Source organism: Scardinius erythrophthalmus, assembly GCF_964197995.2.
Source record: "Scardinius erythrophthalmus genome assembly, chromosome: 15".
Lineage (NCBI taxonomy): Eukaryota > Metazoa > Chordata > Actinopteri > Cypriniformes > Leuciscidae > Scardinius > Scardinius erythrophthalmus.
Window position 1 is genome coordinate 21863019 of NC_138235.1, and position 23527 is coordinate 21886545.

General features: G+C 38.5%; 1 long non-coding RNA gene across 1 annotated transcript; it reads left to right on the forward strand.

Annotated features, from left to right (window-relative positions):
• The first annotated feature begins 7774 nt into the window (after positions 1-7774).
• On the forward strand, positions 7775-9902 carry LOC308703096. The gene is made up of 3 exons (XR_014031678.1): positions 7775-9050; positions 9331-9436; positions 9590-9902. It is a non-coding gene; the product is annotated as an uncharacterized lncRNA (long non-coding RNA).
• Positions 9903-23527: the final 13625 nt, after the last annotated feature.

The window sequence follows — 23527 nt, forward strand, 5'->3', positions numbered from 1 at the left end:
TGGAGTAATGATGCTGAAAATTCAGCTTTGCCATCCGATCTCCATAAAAGTCTGCATGCTTTTTTAGAATCATATGTTACATGTTTTCACCTAATTTCGTGAAGTTTTGAGTTTTCGTTTAGGATTTATTGGGTTTTGAGTATATTTTGCCACGCCCATTTTCTAAATGACCCTGTTATAGCTACTCAAAGGGTAAATTTTTTTTTTTTTTTTAATTATTAACAATGGCTGAATACGAAATCGCCCTTGGACAAACACACTGCAAGCCAATTTTCAAGTCAATCGGACTAACGGTTGGGTGGTTATAGTCATTTTCATGGTTTTTTTTCATGTTCACCGTTGCTTTTTCACACGACTACAGAATGAGCTCTTACATGGGTGCGCCGAGATTGGTGAAAATATCTAATTTCTTTCATGAGTTATAGCCATTTTTGTAAAAGTGGCTCCTCCCACTTCAAATGTTTTGGTGGGCCTTAGAGACCATGAATCGAAACTTAAATTTTTTTTATAATATTGACAATAAGAGTTACTAGCGATTTTGCACTTTTCACCGCTGTAGCACCCCCGTCAGGCCGATCAGGGCGAGCCTTGGTGAAGTTGTAGACGGTGTGAGTACTACCAGCCCTCAAAGTGATCCTTGCTGAACCTTGGAAATTTTAACAATTACAGTTGGGTTTCAGCGCTACGTGCATGAACCCCTAAATACATTAAAATAGAAAACAGTTATTTTAAAATGTAATTTAAACTGTATTTTACTGTGTTTTTGATCAAATAAATTCAGCCTGGGTGAGCAACTGAGCATAAGAGACTTCTTACAGACCCCAAAGGCTAGTACTTAGAGGCTAGTTATTCACAAAAAAATAATACAGGTGTGGATGAGGGTGATAAATTGTTGACAAAATTAAAAAATTTCGGTGTACTATCCCTTTAAATGTTTTTGGAAATCATAGGTACATATATTTTGTTTTTTCTCTTTCCATCTTGATTAATCCATGTTCTCCGAGTTGTAACCAAGTTAACTCTGATGTTGTTTTTGCACAGCAAAACTTCTGAATATTAAGATAAAGCCCCTACTTGCGCACATGTACTCAAACACACTGCTCGTCTCTTCATTTTCATCTGACTGACTTGACACACCACCTGCAAGTGGAGGCAAGTAAACATGGAAGTTTGGAGCAAAACAAGCCCTGTTTGATATGGAAATAGAACAGAGGAGTGTGAGTGTGTGTGTGTTTATCTGGATGTGTGAGAAAGACAGATGGAGAACCAGACTATGCTGGAGCCCATGTGCTCCTGAGTTGTAGGTTATTATCATATTAAGAGTTTATTAAAATTTGGGGTTGGGGAAGTAGGGTGGTTAGTTTCTAATTATGACTGTAACAACAGTGAAATATGTATTAGTTTCCACAAACACATGTAGGGGTTCACTACAGGTTCCAGTCTGTTATTAATTCACACCAGGGTCACCTTGACTGTTTTGAATGATTTATCATAAGGCTGATGACAATTCACTGAATTAATTTGGTGGTTCCAAATGTAAAACTCAAACTTTTTTTTAAAACCTTTTATTAATATTCATTATTGAGGTGCCATTTAACTATGAAGAATGTTGGTATTTTTTCCTCTTTTTGCTCTGCAGCAACCATACAATTATAACTGACAGTTTAAGTGGCAAGAGGCAAGATGAATTTTAATGTATTTACAATAAACACACACATTTCAGTTTTAATGACACAGAACTCTCCTGGAAAGAGTAATTGTTCTGTGTGAAGATTCAGAACACAGGGTATTACTTATGCATGCCGTGCCTGGCATCAGTCCCCTGGGGAGGGCCAGCACGCTCCTGTAGTGCTTTAGACTAGAGGAACTGAGGACAGTGGATGTAAGTATACCTGCTTGAATTTAAATGATGTTGGCATCCATAATGAACTTAATGACGGGGTGCTTGAGTTTCACATTCTCTCTCTTCTGGTTTGCATCGCATTGTTGTTAATAAGAGTGCCGGCGAATAACTCGATATGCCATAGTTTGCATACTTTAAAGGAAATGAGGAACCCATGCCAACGCAGTATGCCAGCATCTTATTACATCCAGCAGTGAGCGGAGGAAGACAGAGAAAATTGTTGGGCTCTGTGGGAAATAAAAAATTCGAATCATGAACTATTTTAGACCAGCAATCTACCATTACCAGGCTCTGGCGGATCCATCTTTTTAGAGGAGAAAATTTGCAGGAATGGTTGTGAGGGCAGCCCTCTTAGATTCAGTATCTTTTCCAAAATGTGTGTTCATTGGTCACATAATTACCCAAACCCTCCTACATCATACTCACAGTGGGGCAGAGAAAAGGAGGCGAGAGGAGCACGTCATGTGATATCTAAGTGCTATTGGGACAGTTCACCTAAAAATTAAAGGGGGCATTTACACGACACCGTTTTCAACTAAAAACACAACACCAGTACACAACAACTGCGTTTTGGGGGCCTGAAAACGCATTCAAAGGTTTCAAAGTGAAAGCTCTTGAAAACGTTAGCGTCGTCTTCGAGTAAACTACAAAAACGTGATTCTGTGGAAACCGTGACAACTTGCGCATGCGTATTAGCGCCCGTGTCTCGTTTCAAAGGCTGCGTCCTTCGCATTTGTCGTCATAAAGGATATCCTATTTCAGAAAAGTAACCAGTATAAAATTAACCATTATTCCTAGTTTAGAGAAAATTGCTGTAGCCTAATTTCTTTTCAATGTAGTGGTCAGTTTATTGAAATGAAGCAGCGTTTTGGTGTGTGCACACCATTAGTCGTTTTTGCAGATCCGTGTGAAAGGAGATTGTTTTGATAATGACTTTTCAGTTTTTAGTACTTTTCTGTCCTGTAAGCTAAACATAAGTTAGATTCTATCACCGTTCAACCTCATTTAGTTCCTAATTTATATGACTTTCTTTGTTCCATCAAACAGAAAAGAAGATTTAAGCTGCTCTTTTCCATCCATTGAAAGTGCTCTCAGACTCACCTGAGCAAATGATGACAGATATTTTTGGGTGGACTATCCCTTTTAAAGTATCCTTTTCATTGTGTAAAAGTACACAAATTGGGGATACTTAATTTGATTAATCGATTCAACAGTGCTATTGATCAGCATTACCAAACGTGGATGTTTTACACCAGAAACAAACACTGATGTACTATTTTATTTAATACTGTGAAGCTGCTTTGATACGATCTGTATTGTGAAAAGCGCTATATAAATAAAGTTGACTTGACTTGACTTGACTTCAGGCACACGTTTAAAAGTGAGCTTATTGTGGAAATAATATACTAATATACTCGAGAATACTTGGTTGCGAACTGAATGCAAAGTTTTTCGGACACTTAGCCTAATTGCAATCAAATGAAAATTTAGTTTTACAGTCAGAGACCCAGAACCAGATATGATGAATGAAGACCCGGAGTCAGAATTATAATAAATTAAAGAAAAGATTTACTGAAGGTAGTTTGCAATTTCATCAGCAGAAGTCAGCTTCAAAACTCACGCGGGAGTTCGTAGGCCGCCCCGCTTACAGTTACAAAGATCACAGCAATTATACCCTTCACCAAGGTCTAAGCCAAGTCCTTGCTTCAGGTTGAATGATTCTGATTGACTAAGAAATAGATAAACATAGTAATTTTCCACACATGTACAGATAGACTGAAGCATATCTCCATCGATTATGCAGCGGACACTCGGACCCTGAAGTTAGGCACGTCGTGACCTTCCAGTTTTCAGATTTGGGTTGCTGGGCGCCAACATGTCCAGAACAACAACTCGGTCAATCCTGCAACCAAAAAGACTAACTCGCACACTTACAAACACACACCAACACACAGCTTTTCCAAGGTTGGATTTGGCCAGGCTCTAACTATAAACAGGAGAGTCGTCTCAAAACATCAAAATAATGCTTTCTTTCTCTCAAGGAGAGCTACACTTTAGTCTAAGGTTTTAACTGAGAAAGGTTCCCTTAAACTATAGACTTCAATGACTCCTGTGACTTATAGTCGTCAGGGTACCCTAGAAAAACAGATGTAGGTATTGGCACATGTTGAAGACCTTTCTTAACAAAACAAAACATCTTTACATATTTCATTTCTGGAAGCCGAGCAAGCACTGTTACTGCATTCATATCAAATACAGACATTAGAGAATACATGAAAAGAACATTTCAGTAATCACACTGGTAACTTCTATAACAAAGTAAAATCTCAGAAGCCTAGAGAAGTCATTCAACTCATGAGGTAAAATATTGATGAATACCTTGATTATAATCACTTAGCCTATTACATATACAGGGTGGGCCATTTATATGGATACACCGTAATAACATGGGAATGGTTGGTGATATTAAAGTCCTGTTTGTGGCACATTAGTATATGTGAGGGGGCAAACACACCCTGTACATTGAAGCAGCAGTTTATTCCAAAATCCACACCCTTCAGTATTATTAGTTTAAATTTATATTAAATGCAATTAGTTGAACCTAAGACAGTTTTTAGACCCACTTAAGGACTTAAGTAGCCTACATATAGTGTTTAAGTTCATAATTACTTCATTTGTCTTTGAAATATGGTACTGTTGAATGTACTGACATTAATTTATGGGGATTTGAAATATACTTTAATGTCATTTCTATTGAAACTTGTATGTCATGTATTTAAATATATTTACACTTGTAAAGATGACAATTTTGTTTATTTATATAAACTTAACAAATGACACACTACAGTTTAAATTATAATTAATTATAACTATATATACTTTTAAGATTTGAAGTGCACGTCTTTTTCAAAAGTGTTTACTTGGTTTAGAGACATGCTAACAGAGTTCTAGGTTTAAAATTGTGCAATCAGTGAATGACAGTGTTATCATAACTGTACAGATACTTGGCATAAGTACTGTAAGTGAGCAATGATGTGCACCATTTGTTTTGGGATTTGTCTGTCTGTATGTGAATTAGAAAGATGTATGAACTTGTACCTGCAGGGATCAAATCGATGCCCAGAAATGCATACTATGTAGTATATTTTTGCTTGCACATTAATCTTGCATATGGTATAGAGCAACACAGGCAAAACTGGTGAATTGCTATCATCACACTGTCTTTTGTATAATTGGGAAAACTTCACATCTGCTGGGAAGTTGCTGTACAGTAGGCTTGGCTGATCTAAGCCTTGAAAAGGACTCGAGAATGCCTCTAAATGTGCCACATTTATTGATAAACCTAATTAATGATTAATGATGATTTTTATTGACTAAATATGGTTACAATTGCACAATTGGTTACCAAATAAAAACAACAACTACACATCACGCAAGAAATGATAATTAAAATATACTTAATTAAGGAGAGCCAAAGGTGATTTTTGTTATAATTGTGATAGGCTTGTGTGATAGTAACCTCATTAGACATGTTTGATTTTTAATTCACCGTCACCTTAAAGGGGTGGTAAAACACGATTTCACTTTTCTAACTTTAGTTAGTGTGTAATGTTGCTGTTTGAGCATAAACAACATCTGCAAAGTTACAACGTTCAAAGTTTAAAGCAAAGGGAGATATTTGCTTTTAAAGAATTCAATTTCTAAGAACTACAGAAACGGCCAATTGACCTATGGCTAAGCCACGCCCCCTCCACTCACTCGGACAAACAGTCAACATTTGGTAACAGGCGCTATGGCAGCTGTCACAGTAGGAGACATTTCACAGGAGGCAATTGATGATTTTTGGAGACAGAAAGATTATATATCATCTCAAAGTCACCAAAAGGGCCTTAGCTATGCATTGGAGGGTTATATTAATCATTTTATGTTGAGAAGGTCGATGAAAAGCTATTCGCCTTTCGCTGTGAACGCAGCATGTGTGTGTCAGAGAGAGAGAGGCGCGATCGCGATCGAACAGTGGAAACATAAAAACATACTCCATTTTGTTCATACAGGACATCATTAAAACTGCAAAGTGTTTAGCCTACTTATATTTGTGTAAAACACAACATTGTGCTTTTGTCAAACTGTACTCTTGTCAAACTGCAACGCAGCTAGAAGCTAGGCTAACGTTACATTAGAGATGTTAAAGATAACGTTCAAATACGTTGTTGACTTACAGAACAGATGTAGACATCCTTGTTTAATTTATCCACGTTTAGTTGGTGTTGTGGTCTAAGTTACCGCATAAATTAATCCAGGGCAGACACTTATCTCGGTTGAGATGTGACTTGGGAAAGGGTAAAAAATACACACTGTCGCCCAGCCTCTCAGGATACCTAGTGTTGGAGTTGAATGTACCCCATGCACACCGTTTGACCATTTTAAACTTAAAATGACAAGAAAAACAGATAAAAACGAATGAAAACTGACTAACTGCAATGCATTTCAATGGATGTGGAAGCAGAGAATGTCCGAGTGTATTGGGTTAGCTATGCGCACTGTGATTGGCTCATCGCGTTTGAGGGCGTGGCTTAGCCATAGGTCAATAGGGACTACACGACATTCCTGTGGGCTTGCTGACATCACTAAGCCCAATATTTACATAAACCCCTCCTCTGGGAACACAATACATAGAGGGGGCGATGCCATTTTATGTTGCTTTGGAGAAGAGTTGTTGTGGTAGTAGAGTGCCGTTGCCGCTATGCCGTCGAAACGCTGTTATTTTCACCCAGATTGCAGGTCCACTTTGTTCAGTCTTCCTAAGGACGGTTACAATTTATTTTTAACTCGGTCCCTCATAATTATAATCCAAATGTCGCTCTCTGTGCTGCACATTTTCCGGAGAAAAGCTTCCTCAATCTACACGAGTTACAATGCAGGATTCACACAACGGCTTGTCCTGAAAGATCGAGCAGTTCCAACTTTAAAAACAGAAGCTGTTGTTTACGAGCCACAACATGTAAGTATTATTTTTTCGTTGATGAGTTTTCCTGTAATAGTTTGTATTGTTAATTGTACATCGTAGCGAGCAAGTAAACGAAGGACAACGCTGTTTGTCTCCACAAACCAGTTTGTTAAATGCTAACGTTAATTCATACTTATCCGACAAACACATAGCCTACAAACTTGTGTTTAATATCACCAGCGCAGCGAACTTTGAATGTTCGTGGTTGTTGTCGTTTATGTGATCACTGTAAATTATTCTTTGATTATAGCTTTTATGTATTGTTTATCTACAGGCATGCTAAACATGGTTTGTGTTTGATTTGGCTACTGTTATAAAGCCGATGTTTAGTGTTCGTATTGGGTTAATAGTTCCGGCGACAGATATTTAGCTACAATCGTTTTAAATATACAAAAGTAACAGTGTCATATAGCGATCACAATAGATCTGCAGTCTTAAAAAAAAACATACCTTTCTGAAACGTCCTTTAACAGCCGTTCTTGAACAGGTTCTGCTCGATCCTCTCAACTAACATTCTCTGGGTCTGATTCGGGCTCAAACTGGTATGGGAATATTAACGCCGTTGTTTACTGAAGCACAAACTACCGGTGAGGGTAAGGGGCGTTTCCGAAACAACGTGCACTTGGCGGTTAGCGAATCACAACACAGTGGTCCAGCAAACCAATCTGAGCCCATTGCGTATTTTTGAGGGCGGGGCTTCTTAGAACCAGGAAATCATCCGACCGTTTTCACAAGGAGGGACAGAGCAGAGTGGTAGAGAAAACAGAGTGGCGACACTCCCATAGGACTCCGTTGTAAAGCTTTTTGCCGCCTACTTCCGGGGTATGCAGCCTCGTAAAGTTCCCGGAAGTTCGAAACAATTCATTCAACGCGTGGAGATTTCCATTGCTGGCCGTGGAGTAGGCTAACTTCTGAGGTAAGTTTATTAAATTACTAACAATGTTGAATGGTCCACTGTCTATATTTTATCAGAGGCCCTTTATGATGCATACTTATCTTATTTGTATATGCAAAACTTAATTCTATATATTTTTTTATCTTGGTAGACGACTGATTGAATCGGCTAACATTTTGTGGTTAGCTAGCGAGATTATATCTACGTTATATTTTTAATGTGCAACAATTGACGTTGGAAACAAGCAGTAATGTGCTCAACAACAATTTATATAGCTAATTATAAAAAATGAACCAGTTCCCTGGAGGAGATCTATCAAATCGAAAACTAAAGGAGAATAACAGACTTGGCCCATGGCCTAAAAAGCTTTTTTTTGGCCTTTAATATATTTAATATGGTCGCCGTCATTAAAACATCCACACGCGATTTGCAGGAAAACCTTTGCTCGTTTTCAAGAAGTTACAGTAAGAATAACATTTCTATTGTTACTAATTGTTTCAAATGAATAGTTTCTGTAATGAAACAATACATAATTACCTAACAATTCATTATCTATATTACAGTTTAATCAAGCAAAAAATGCGTGTATCAAATTTGATACTGCAGGTTTATGGGTGCTTTATCCCTGAACTTTCATGTAACATTTCTGTAATGAAATCTACATATTTCCCACCACAATACAACCACACACTATTTTGATGATTTAATTAATGCCTGAAATGCCATCTTAAAATACATTTTGGGTATTCTTTCAATAAATCAATCCAACAACATCCCATACATGGCCAAGCTGCAGTGTGATTTTTTTTTTTTATGTAAGATGGGGTGGCATTGATCATTTTCCAACATGGGAGACCTGACATATGCAAGCACTGCACCAACAATCTCTTCTCACATGTCTACTGTGAAAAGTGTAAGGTGCATCTTTGCCTGAACAAAGCCAGAAACTTTTCACAAAGTGAAATAAAAGACTGTAAAATATTTTATTTAAAAAAAAAAGAGAAACTGCCTGAAATCTTCTATAGGATCATTAAGGTTGAATAAAATGTTTATTAAACAGTGTGACTAATTTCTTCTATGAGTAGGGAAACGCATTGACCTACAATACAGCGCTTGTCTACTGATTTGTGCTCTGCTGCATGTGGTGGCGGCTGGTGCTGGCGATGGCTGCTGAAATGAGAGGAGACTGGAGGCTGTGGACGGTGTGCCGGGAATGGAGAGGCCAAATACATCCATGGCAACCAGTAAGGTTCAATTTTTTTCTCACAGGGTAATTTTTATTTTGGGTGAACTAGCCACGATACATATTGTTGCATTTTTGTCTTGCAATATATTGTGACATGATATATTGTTACACCCCTAACATTTTGTATGCAAATCCTCGGAGAATCCCTGTCCACTGGTTGTTTTGAAGCTGGGTTTACTAATATGAATAATCATTGAATTATATGAAATGGAGAATATTGTTCGCTGCATGTACTATACCGAATTTAATTTTTTTGTAATATGTGTGGTCCATTGTAGTTTTGATTGGTGCTGGAGGCACCCTCACTGAAGGGGATTTCCTTCTCTTCGGCTTAGGCCGATGAATGAATATGGTTGGCACAGCATGGTATGGTAGGCTTGTAAGGTCAGTTTCCATTGTACTTCAAATATCATTGAGAAGTCATAATTCTCTACATTTACAAATATGATGCCCTTTGAAATGCTAGTAAGTGATGTCACCTGTGTGAACATTTCTTACATGACATAGTTTTCTGTAGCTGGACCCTGTCATTTGCAGGTTTTGACGGCTGACCATTGCCATCCATTTTTTCCTGCGCTCTTGGTCTTTGGGGAAGCCATAAATTTGGTAACCCTTCTCAGAAGGATTGGAGCATCCAAAAGCTGCACAGCAAACCATGGTATGACCACTGATCTATAAAATATTAGTTGTAACCAATGAACATGACACCATTGAACATCACAGAGAGTGGTTGTGATGTTCTTCAACTTCTCCTGAAATTCATAAACTTGATGACCACACACACTTTTTCTTGTTGTCTTTTTCTTGTCTCACTCATTGTTTAATAAAAAAAATACTATTGCATTCATTCATCCAAGCGTAATGAGTTGTTGTTCTTACATTAATTTGATACTTTGTGCATGGGTTAGTCTTAAAATTATCTTGGTTTGTGGTCAACTCATGCCTCATCAGAAGAAAAGGACTGGACACTAAATGCTGAATGGACTGTTGCTAGCTACTCTTAGGGTGACCACCCGCCCTGCTTTGCGTTGTCCCGCACAGCATTTTCACCCCTTGTCCCACACGCCGCATATTGAGAATATGTCCCGCATTTTCATCCGTCTATTGGTTTTTAATTATTATATTAAGAAAACGTGCATGCATTCTTTTGCCTTTTTAAGAAAGCATTTTATTTCTTCTTTTTGCAGTGTATTTTTTCACCTATAGGCTATTTAACAGCGCTTCGTCAGAAGTACAAATACAACAGCCTTTTTTAAAATCCTATACAATGGTTGAAAGGAAAGGAGTAAACACCGTCACTAGTAGGTTGTGACAGCTGTCAATCAAAATGTGGAGCGGTGATTCGTTCCACGTGTTTCCTGTCAGGAAAACATTAAATAAAATAATGTTAAATAATTAATAATTAATTAAATTAAACTATTTAATTCAACAGAATTTATCAACGTGTTGTGGTGGTTTTAATTCACATCCTTTCTAAAAATATGAAAGTTTTTGGTTTAATATATTCTTAATATATAAGACTGTCAATGATCTAATTTCATGTTGTTTTATATTTTATTTGTTCATTGTTTACTTTGTTGGATTTTAATTGGACTTGGTCAGATCTGTTTATAAAATGGTGATCTGCATGATGCCGCTGCCTTTGGGCTCAGTGATGCTGAATTCAAATGACATGTCAAATAAAGACGTTATGTTACATTGTGATGTAGGCTAATGGTGTTTTCTGGAAAGGACTGAAGAACAAAGAATTTTTATCAGCTGAAAGGCAGAATTCAAATGTTTTTATTAAGTTAGACATTATATAATAATAATAATAAAACTATAAAGGTAATCAGTCTGAAGGGTGCAGAAACACGGGGGTGGTTTATGTTTTAGTGTTGGAAAAATGTTCCACATCGTCCCACATTTGGTTTGTTTGATGGTGGTCACCCTAGCTACCCTGCTTTCTTAATCCCTCTCTGTTCTACCGATGCTAACACGAACGTGAAGCTTTCCCTCCAAAACGTATCTAAGTAATACTTACCGTATATAGGCTATATAGCTTTCAGTTGTCACCCTATCACTCCAAATGTAAAACTGACATTTAAAAATATGCAATAATAGTCAAACAAGGACTTGTGTATGTGTTTTATTTATATTTACCATTAAATTTCGCAATCGCTGCTGTCAGTCCCGATAGAAGAACATGACAGCGCGACCTGTGTGTGGAACTTTACAGGCTTACATGAACCACGTGACCACCCCGCTAGTGAGTTCAACGAGTGTCGCAACTCTTCTCTCTCTATGGCTCTGGGACAGAGCAGTGTAGAATAATGGTTAAATATGTGAAAAATAATGCGAATTTTAAAAAACGAAGCATGAACACATGTTACAGTGCACCCCACAAACACGATCAAGCCTTAGAAAAAAGGTGTTTTACCACCCCTTTAAAATTGTGCATGCTTCAACTAGTCTCATGAAAACTACTCAGTCAAGGACAGCTTATTATTTTTTGTGTCTGCTTTTCATGATCAAGTGTTATGGTGTGTGTATGTTAGTTGAGAGATACCTGTCTTGTTTGTGTATCGGGGTGTGAGAGGAGTCTGTGAATTAAGTGACTCGAGAAGGTGAAAATGAAAGGTGAAAACAAGTCTTGAGTTTGCATATAGTCTATCACCACAGCCTGTACTTTTCTGATTTTCAGGTATACTGGTTTAAAAAGGAATAATTGTGTGGCTGGCATTTTTTTTAAACAGAGCTGTGAGATTTGAACGGATTGGGTTTTGCTTTCTTGCTTGTCTTGTTCCTTAAATGTGTTTCAGATTTGGAAACAGTGCTTACCTCTGCTTTTCTTTGAATTATTCAGTGCTGTTTCTGGCTAATAAGACTAAGAGGTAGTGGTACTGGAGATGTTTTAGTGCTTTATTGCATGCACATTGCCAAACAGCACACATGTTGACAGCTCCCTGACTCTGTGCTGGTCATTAATAATTGTGATTGAGAGCAGGGTTGTGTAAGAAGCTCCTGATGTCAGGTTAAATTAGAGTCAAAAAGAAGTGCTTCACCAAGAAAACAACAAGGGAGCTCACGTTGTGATCAGTGCTCATGCTGAAGTTAAACGGAACAAGAGAGCAGCCATTGTTATTGTTGACTTTGATAATTTTTTTAATCTAAGATCGAAACTTAATTTTTATTCATCCATATTTCTTTTGAATCTGTCCGAGAGAGGAAAAAAATACCAGCAAGTTGTTTTCAAAGGGATCCAATTTGCAAGCTCATTCGCCATCCTTTTAAAGTGTTGTATAAATTACTTTTTGTAATGACATTGGGAGACTTTCAGAGCAGACAGAGAGCCTCACAGGAGCATTTTCAGACTTCCCAGACCTAGAATTGTCTCTCTGAGCAAATATCAGCGCAGTCAACGCCATTTCAGTGATGAGGACATCGCTGCTTTTATCCTTCAAAGCTCCAGCGGCTTCATTGTATCAGAAACTGCTTTGAATCATTAATAGCCTCATTTACTGAACCTCAAAGAGCTTAACAATCAACCATCAGCATGTGTGATATGTTTTTACAACACTTTTGCTGAAGAATTAACTTTGCATTTGAATACCTTTGCCCTTCCAAATAACACAGGAGGTCGGAAGTGGTGAAAGAACATGATGGAAAACTTGAAAAATATGTGTATTAGTTTCTGTGAAACACTACAGGAAAGTTGATGTCCTGTGGTGTGACATGCAACACTCTCCAACTGTTTTTAACAGCTTGTTTTTATTCTGTTATAATTATTATGCATGCTGTTTTTGTGAGCTCATATTAATTGAGAGGCTACAGAATATTTCAAAAATGTATTTCACCATTTAACTTGGAAGTAATGGAAGCAAAAAGGTGGAGAAAAATTGAGGGGTTATTATGTGACAAAATGTCACTTAGATGTGATTTTGATCTGATGTCTGATGTGATCTGTATTTTTTTAGGCGTTTTATAATAAGCAATTGACTATCTCACGGGCAGAAGTACTGCAATGAGGCCACAGTTGGATATATTGCTGTTATACAGTTGAGTAAACAAGACCCTGCACCTTTGCCCCTTCGTGCCCAAAGTGCCCTTTTGTCAAGGCAAAATTTCTTCACATTTTTTTGTAACTAAAGCCCTTTTGTGGATGCCTGTCCAATCTAACTATTAGTACAATTAATGAATTATAATTTAGCCGTAAATAAAATTACCTACATGATGACCTTTCACCTGACGAACTCATCCGGGACGATTCCTCACGCCGCACGCGCAGTTTTTTTAATTTCGCGCGCACTACCAGAGGCTATCTTCAACACCGCGGCTGCTGGTAAGTGGTGTTTCATTCTCAGAGAAGTGATTCTGATGTTTGTTTACTTATTATTATCATTTTACAAGAACGTTGTGAAGAGAACATGCAGAGATGTTGTTTATTTTGCTGTGTGTAAGTAGCCTGTAGAAGTAACGTTAGCTGTTTTAGGGAGAAAAGTTTCACGGGCGTCGAGGGGTCTGGTCTTTTTATGTTATTTGACTAAAAACTATTCATACTTTGAACTATTATTATTATTATTACAGTATTTATTTAAAAAACGTAGAGTGCCTTAAAATAATTATCACAACTTGTAAGGCTTACCAGTATCTTATTTTTTCCACCTGCAGCTCTTGGTGTGCAGCAGCTGTGAGCATCTCCCTCTTATTTTCTTGTAGCAGTCAGCCTGGGCAGAAGCTGGTCAGTGAGCTAGCTAGTGAGCCAGTTCCAAACACTGTCAGCATTCTTTACATCTTGTCATGGTCACGTAACAATTGTTTAATCAGCTAATATATCTCATATATGTTATATGTCTCATACAGAAGCACCTGAAGAAGTTGCAACTCAGCGGCTGCACAGGACTCTCCGAATGGTTAGTTTCAAATATTGTGTCTGGTTACAGTACTTTAGTTGGTTTATGTATACTGTTACAGTTATTATCATGTAGCTAACGCTAGCCTACGTTGTTGGCTTTTTATGTTGCTCAGATTTGCTATCGTTCTAAAGCTGTATTAGCATCTATATCAGTAATCTAACTAAGTAACTAGTTTAGAGAAGACTGTACTCTGGCTCATTTTTTAATGACAAAGTTCTCCATGTCCACGTATATTGAAGTCATGTTACACATAACCCATGATTTACTCCTGAAGATTTACCTCTACTCAACACCTGCTGTCCACTCTGTCATATAGGCTATATATCGCGCTTGCACGGTCGTAGCTCATTTTCTCATGGGCTGCTAAATTCTCTGGATGGGCAAAGCAAAGAAAGGGGAGGTAACCTTTCCCTGTATGACAACATATGGGGAAGATTCCAGATTGGTCTATCTGAGCTTTCATTTTCTCAAAGGCGGAGCAGGATACCCAGGGCTTGGTTTACACCTATCGCCGTTTCTAGCCTCTGGGGGACCATAGGCAGGTTAGAGGAACTCATGTTAATGTTAAAAAAACTCAAAAAGGGAAATTTTCATGCCATGCGACTTTTAATAGGTGCACATTATTTTTTAACTTTTAAACTTAAAATTGTCTTTTCTGTTCTGTTTCTTTTTCAAACCTGCATCACAGCATTTGCTGCCGTATCGATACAGAATCATCCTTATTGATATATTGCTGGATTGATATTTTGAGCACAGCCTATTAAAGCCTTGTTCCATGTGTGCCCTTTTATACTTTGAGCACCTGCCCCTCCAAAGGTCTCTGCACGGCCCTGAATAAGTTGCTTTTTAGACACAAGTTACTTTTTCTGTTTTACTCAGTCAAATCAGAATCATTTTGTCTTTTGACAATGGTGTACATTAATGTCTCTGTATTATTGAAGGAATAGATTATGAGTTGAGCATTCAATGGACACTTTAATATGCTATGATGCCACGGGAGAGGAGTAGTGGTCACAGTGACACATGTAATACATCCGGATTACATTCGTGCAACACACATTTATACTATATAGAACATACTGGAAAATAAGTATTGTACTATGAGAGTATTTGGTTTCAGACACAGCCACTCACTTGTTTAATTTCTGAATGAATCTGTGTTTTTGAATCAAGTGGTTAAGTAAAATGATTCAATCAGTCACTCATAAAAGCAGGAACTTGTTTATTTTCTAAATTAATCAGACTTTTGAATGAATTTGTTGAAATAACTATCCAAACATTCACTCATAAAAGCAGTCATTAAAAAACAATCAGTCTTTTTGAAAAATGTAATGAATCATTCAGTGACTCACCCATCTCTAGCAAAGATGTGCACTGCGGAAAGAAACACTGTAAAAACCCACCACTAATGCACAGAGTGACAGTTTGTCCAGAGCGCATAAACACAAGCACAACCACATTCTACAACTGAATTAACTCCTGAAAAATGCAGGCAGTGACCATAGATATGTTTGCCACATCAGACACATCATCGCGTCCTCCAACCATCTTGGAACTGCCATTGTGTTGTCATTCACAATGAAAATCATTGCATACTTTCTGGTTGTAAAACAGCAGAGATTTGAATTCCATAAAAATGTGATAACCTTTCACAGATGAGAATGTGTAGTGCAGCAGATTAGTAAAAAAATCGTTTACTTTGGTATAGAAGCATGAAATTTGGCACAGATACTCTCTAAGGGCCACTATTTTGGAAAAAGGCGTTGGCCACTCAAAAATTCAATATGGCGGCCATTTTGAAAAATGGCCGCCATTGCTATTAAATGCTTATTATATCAATTATTCAAACAGTGATCCAAGCATAAAATTTGATACAAATATACTCTCTAAAGGACATGTTAATAGAAAAAGATGCTTGTCCCTCAAAAATTTAAGATGGCCGCCATTTTTAAAGATGGCCACTGTTCCTGTCGAATATTAAGGTGAGACATGGCAGGCAAAAACATTGTGTTTTTTTTTTCTGGTCAATTTTGAGATTTTTGGATATTTGTCTTTAATAACATGTCTTCTTTCAGACTGTGGTGAAAAAAAGTCCAAAAAACACATTTCTATCTTTATTTTACTACACTTTGTCTGTTTGCGTCTGTAGATTTCGCGTAAATTCAAAAAAGTTGTCGTTGTAAATCCTCCCGCCGATCCGCGATCTCTGTCTGCTCTCTGTCTTCACAGGCACCGCTGGAAAGCTCTCTCTTCACTGTAAAATGCTGTCGGATCCAAATATGGTCATTTCTTTTTTATCAGCAACCAATCGCGAAAGTAAAAGGGCTGAATGCGCGATCTCATTGGCTGATGATAAATCTTTAAAGCCCGTTTTCTCAAAATGACCTTTCTCTCATACTCCAAGTCTGAAATCTCCACTTCAGTAGCACCTATATACACCAATCTTTCCAGTCTTGTACCTAGTTATATTATGAAGACATTTACAGAGGGATCTGTAAATATATTATTCCTAGCCTGATTTATATAACATTTTATTCCAAAAAACATGGCGAAAATCATTTTTTAAGGCTATTGACAGTATATTATGATTTACAGGATAACAAAAGTAGATATCCATAAATGCCTCTGTATTTTTTCCCCATCTAATATGTGAACACAATGAAAAAATAATTTTTAATCTGGCTTTATCCAATACTCAGATTTCATTTTTTTAAATATATACAAATTAGCGCATATTTAATTAGATATTGCCTAATTTGCTAATTTAAACATTAAATTACAGAAAACTTTTAATACATTTTTTCTCATCTTAATGTAGGTAATCAACTGGGAAAGTTTCATGGTAATATCTGCTAGTTTTTTTATTTTTACCCTATTCACCCGTAGTGTCTCGCCTTAATTATTTAAATTGTTAAAATGGTGATGCAAGCATACAATTAGGCAGAAATACTCTTCAAGGAACACTCTTTTAGAAAAAGGTATGTGCCACTCAAAAATTCAGGATGGCCACCATTTTCAAGATGGCCACCATTTCTGTCAAATATTTATAATGTCTGCTTTGTCTGCCTCCTCTTCTTTGACCTGTCCAGCTTAGTTAAACTTGCCAGGGATATAAAATCCCCGCCGGCATAGCTCTCAGGTTCAGTGGAGTTCATACACAAGCCTCTCCACCACGGCAAGGTGTAGTCCACAGAGAGGAAGGGCCACTGTTAGAAAAAAGGATACGCTACTGGTACAGGTTGCACAAACAGTGGGGAGAACAAGTATTGGATACACTGCTGATTTTGAAGGTTTTCCTACTTACAAAGCATGTAGAGGTCTGTAATTTTTATCATAGGTACACTTCAACTGTGAGAGACGGAAATCCAGAAAATCACATTGTATGATTTTTAAATAATTAATTTGCATTTTATTGCATGACATAAGTATTTGATCACCTACCAACCAGTAAGAATTCCGACTCTCACAGACCTGTTAGTTTTTCTTTTAGAAGCCCTCCGGTTCTCCACTCATTACCTGTATTAACGGCACCTGTTTGAACTCGTTACCTGTATACCTGTACACACACTCAATCAAACAGACTCTAACCTCTCCACAATGGCCAAGACCAGAGAGCTTTGTAAGGACATCAGGGATAAAATTGTAGACCTGCTCAAGGCTGGGATGGGCTACAGGACAATAGGCAAGCAGCTTGGTGAGAAGGCAACAACTTTTGGCGCAATTATTAGAAAATGGAAGAAGTTCAAGATGACGGTCAATCTCCGTCCATCTGGGGCATCATGCAAAATCACACCTCGTGGGGCATGAATGATCATGAGGAAGGTGAGGGATCAGCTCAGAACTACACGGCAGAACCTGGTCAATGACCTGAAGAGAGCAGGGACGACAGTCTCAAAGAAAACCATTAGTAGTAACACACTACGCCGTCATGGATTAAAATCCTGCAGTGCACGCAAGGTCCCCCTGCTCAAGCCGAAGCATGTCCATGCCCGTCTGAAGTTTGCCAATGACCATCTGGATGATCCAGAGGAGGAATGGGAGAAGGTCATGTGGTCTGATGAGACAAAAATAGAGCTTTTTGGTCTAAACTCCACTCGCCGTGTTTGGAGGAAGGAGAAGGATGAGTACAACCCCAAGAACACCATCCCAACCATGAAGCATGGAGGTGGAAACATCATTCTTTGGGGATGCTTTTCTGCAAAGGGGACAGGCCGACTACACCGTATTGAGGGGAGGATGGATGGGGCCATGTATTGCGAGATCTTGGCCAACAACCTCCTTCCTTTAGTAAGAGCATTGAAGATGGGTCGTGGCTGGGTCTTCCAGCATGACAACGACCCGAAACACACAGCCAGGGCAACTAAGGAGTGGCTCCGTAAGAAGCATCTCAAGGTCCTGGAGTGGCCTAGCCAGTCTCCAGACCTGAACCCAATAGAAGATCTTTGGAGGAGCTGAAAGTCCGTATTGCCCAGCGACAGCCCCGACATCTGCAGGATCTGGAGAAGGTCTGTATGGAGGAGTGGGCCAGAACCCCTGCTGCAGTGTGTGCAAACCTGGTCAAGAACTACAGGAAACGTATGATCTCTGTAATTGCAAACAAAGGTTTCTGTACCAAATATTAAGTTCTGCTTTTCTGATGTATCAAATACTTATGTCTTGCAATAAAATGCAAATTAATTACTTAAAAATCATACAATGTGATTTTCTGGATTTTTGTTTTAGATTCCGTCACTCACAGTTGAAGAGTACCTATGATAAAAATTACAGACTTCTACATGCTTTGTAAGTGGGAAAACCTGCAAAATCAGCAGTGTATCAAATACTTGTTCTCCCCACTGTATCTGCGAGAGGGAAGGCGGAAGGACCATCAGAATTAAGACTGGTTTCAACAATATAGATGACCAGTTCAGAAAGAGCCATAAGAAAGATGGCTGGTTGAAACGTTTCACTCTGTGACTCTTTCTCAAGCCTTCTGAGGTGGAGTTTCTCTCTGTTGTAAAGATGAATGAGACACAAATTATGGTATTTCAGCTCCTGTGCAATGGCATCAGCACCACTTAGTTGAGACAATAATTTAGCATCATACAGTGTTTGTGCACATTCATGTAGTCTGTCATTCAGTTGCAGTGTCATTACCTGACGTAGGTCAGATTGAGGAGATATGTTATCACAAAAAAAGCAAACCTGATCATCTAGACTTTTCTGCATCATGGTTCTGCGATGCTTTGTTTGGCCTTCATCTGTCTCACTACATTGAGCATCGGATTGTTGCTTCTGGGCACGAAGTAACTTTGTGTTGTTGAACCGAAGTCGACAATTGTAGTGATACTTCGCTTGGTTCCTTCTCAAAGTAGCTTCTATACCACCACCTTCATCCAGTCGTTCCAGGTCCAGGGTCATTGGCATTTTGTTCATCTTGTGAAAGAGTGGAATGTTGGTGGCAATCATTTTATAGCCATCATGTTGAGAAACATGATGGGTAGGTGGTGATTGGAGGGGTTCCTTTGTGTCTGTCTGACAAAGACAACATTTCATCCAATCAGTTGGCCTCTTGGCTGACATGGGATTTTCATTTGCCATTTTGGAGGTTTGTTGTCTGATTAAGGCCGAGGGGTTATCCTTTTACCACCTCAATCATAGACATAGTACACATTCAGGTATGGGATACAACTAGGTACGGGTCACCTACACCTAGCCCGATCATTCATCCAGTGCCGTTTAAGTCCCGTGTGATCTGTACACCTTCCAGGTAAGCATACATGAACAAGTCATGTATTGCCCCGCTTACCCTTGGCTCGGCTCTCCCACGCTGGCACAACCTGTCAATTCGGGTGCGGTTCAGGGACACTAAACTTAGCTATACTATTACTACTAGTCAAGAACTACAGTGAAAGTAAAACTAGATTAGCTGACACTGAATCCCATGCTGAGTTCCACAGCAGTGAAGTCACCAGTGTGCCCTGGTTGTGTAATGACGTTCACTCTATTAAACAAAACCTTCCTTAACACATTAAATTGAGCTCTGACAGAAATGGTGGCCATCTTGAAAATGGTCGCCATCTTGAATTTTTGAGTGGCACACATCTTTTTCCATGATAATATTCCTTTAAGAATATTTGTACCAAATTTCATGATAGCATCACCATTTGAAAAAAAAAAATTAAGGATTCAAGAAAAATGGCGGCCATCTTGAAAAATGGCAGCCATCTTGAAAAATGGTTGCCATCTTGAAAAATGGTTGCCATCTTGAATTTTTGAGGGACAAGCACCGTTTTCCAAAAAAAACATTCTGAAGAGAGTATTTTCACAAAATGTTATGCCTACATCACTGTTTGAACGATTGACATAATGAGCATTTGACAGAAATAGCGGCCATCTTGAAAAAATGGCCGCCATGTTGAATTTTTGGATGGCCAGCGCCTTTTTCCCAAAGAGTGACCCTTAGAGAGTATCTGTGCCAAATTTCATGCTTCTATACCAATTTGAACGATTCTCTTGAAATATGCCATTAATCTGCTGCACTAGTGTTGGTTTGTGTTTTTATATAACTCATTACATTTTAACATTTTAATGTCATGTTAGCTGATGCCTTCACCACAGGGCAAGTGGTATGAGCGTTGACTTTCGTTTTGCCAGATCTTGCTAGGAAAAAAACAGCAAACAAGAACAAGCCCATAGTAAACCCAGATAAATCCAAATGGTTAGTATTGAAAACATGACCAAAATATTGCGACGCACACCTGCCTACTTAATTAACTCCGTAAACTAGATCGCTTTATGACCCTGTTTACACCTGGTAGCCTATTAAGATGCGTTTTGGTTGATCGGATCACAAGTGGACGATTCTAAAAACAGATGTAAACGGTCTAAAAAGTTTGTGCTCTTTCGACCACTTCCAGAGGTAGTCAACCAGACCAGATTGCTTTCATAGTGTAGATGTTCATGTGGTCAAATGCGTTCGAACAGCCACAAAAGACCACCTACTCTCCGCCTACTGACTTAAAGGTGCTGTAAGCGATGTGGGGTGACGTCACTTCTTGTTGACGTTCAAAGTATTGTCAAACAAAATGGAGGCTAGCTCGACCCTCCCTCCTCCTCATCCCGTCCCCTCCACCTCCCTTCCGTGCTTCCTGAAACTGTCATGAAGCATTTAGAAAAACCAAACTGGATTTACCCACCTGTCCAGCAAAAACAGAGCCACCTGAATGTCGGATTGGAAGCCCTTCTGCCGGTGGAGTTCTCGCCACCTTTTGAACGCTATTCCGATGTAAATTCGGGACTTCACGCGTTCCTTCTACTTTTCCCTATTCTTTGTTATTTGTTCATCGGAACGTCGTCTCTTTGGTCGTGTATTGGCCATATCAAAATTCTTAAGAATATACAATTTTAACGTTAGTCGTTGTCTAGGACATCTCTCCTCTAGCTTACTTCCCACTTCATGCTTCTCTCTCCTCCACTCTCCACACCCCCCTTCATGTGCACGCGCACTAACTCCCCAAACCCCACCCCCAAATCATTCTTGTTGGTTATTGGCTGGAACACTGTTTGTTATGTTTCGTGGTCCAGGCCGGGCCAGTTTGTTTTTGTTGCCGTTTGTGGAGCCTGGGCTGTCTACAGAGACCGCATTTTTTTTACAGTGTGTTCACGGCACAGCACTGTAAAAAATAAAAAGTTGAGTAAACTTAAAAAAATAAAGCAACCAGCTGCAAAGTATTTTTGAGTTTACTCAACTTCAGTGGTCGAAGTTCATCCAACTACCAGTCCAATTCAAAGAAACGAGTAAGCACAACTACAGAGGTCTTGAAGTTCAGTAAACTCAAAGCTTTGCAGCTTGGTTGCTTTATTTTTAAGTTTACTCAACTTTTATTTTTTTTAAGTTAACTCAACTTTTTATTTTATTTTAAGTTTATTCAACTTTATTCAATTTTCTTCTAACCTAATTTTACGTACTATTTTCTCACCCAAATTATTATATGGCCCTTACATTATAAGAATCCAAATGCAGGGATTACTGTAATTACAATGCAAAGACTTTCAACATTACAAAAAATCTTTATTGAAACTTTTGCAAAATGGCACATTTTCTGTCAGCATGAGGTACAGAAATTTGAATGTAAAGTTCTACTCGAATCATCAACAACGTTAAAGGCAAAAAAACTATCCTCTAATCTTGTAATGCTTTTAAAGTGCTGGAGTAACAACATTTGTCTTAAAGTGCTAGAGTATCAAGCATAAAATGCTGCAGCAATAAACGAGATAAAACAGTTACAATACACCTTGCATGGTATTTTAAAATTTTGTCTTACATTTAGCACATCCATGCAACAAACTTGCTAAAGCAATCAAGTAGCAAACTGTTAAAACAACATTTGACCTTACATTAAAACTCAAAGCTTTATTTTTTGATGTTGTACTGTTAAGGAACAACGGGAAGAACTGGAAGAACAAATTAGTGCTTGCCTTGCTTATTGACTGCAGCTACATAGACATTACTTTGTTTTTGAATGACTGGACCCTTGGTGAGCACTGGGGGTCAAGGCCAATAAACACTTTTTGAATAGTTTCAAAAGTGTATTTAAGTTCTTTGGGATAATTCATGTTCCATGTTCATGTAATCCGGTAAAACTCAGCAGATACCTTTAAAAAACATCGTTAACAGTAAGAATAAAGTCTACACAATGTAAAAAAAAAAACACAAGTTAATTCATCTTTAAAAACTCACCTGATCTTCCAAAAACAATGCTGGCCATTAGTTTAGGACATCAGCCACAAGAGGTTCTTTGTCGACTATTTCCTTTCTTCTCAGTGGGAATGTCAGTTCCATTTGAGTCAATAAATGCCATGTTGAGATGTTTCTTCTTCAATTCCTCCTGCAGCGCATCTCGTTCCTTTTGTAGAGACTACTCGGTCTGCCCAATTGGAATGTCTGGGAGGAAGTTTATCTCACATCTCTTTGCTTTCTTCAAGCGTCTAGAATCCTCATTCGCTGTTCTCTGGTTTACAGCGACTTCAGAGCAACCTACTGATCGTAGTTTCTGGCGGTAGTTGCCAACCTTATATTTGATGCTCATAGTCCAGCTGTGAAAACCTGTTCCTGAGCCCCGATCTTTGAGACATGGATGCTTTTCAACCAATGCAGCAGACACCGATTCCAACTCTTCATTATTTGGATAAGCTTTGAATGAAAAAATTGTTTGCGCTATGGCATCCAAGATATCCATTTTCATTTCTCTTGGTATTGTGAGCAGTGTTCCATCTTCTTTAAAATTCTCATTCCCTTTGGCAAGCAGTAACTCGACATCATACGTGAATTTGGGAATCGGGAAAGTAGAGGGCCACTGAGAACTTTCACGCTGTCTCATAGTCAAGGAAGGGGAACTCTGGTTTGATTTGTTGGATGGGGATGACACACTGGCAGTGTCTAAAGAGGAAATGGAGATCTCTGATTCAGATTCTTCGGGTACATTCAAGAGTATCTTCAGCACTGCTCTGTCTGGTGGAAGCTCTGTTATATTGGTCAAGTTACAGAGTTCATTCCCAAACTCTGGATCCTCAAATTGAATCAAAAAGTCAACCTTGA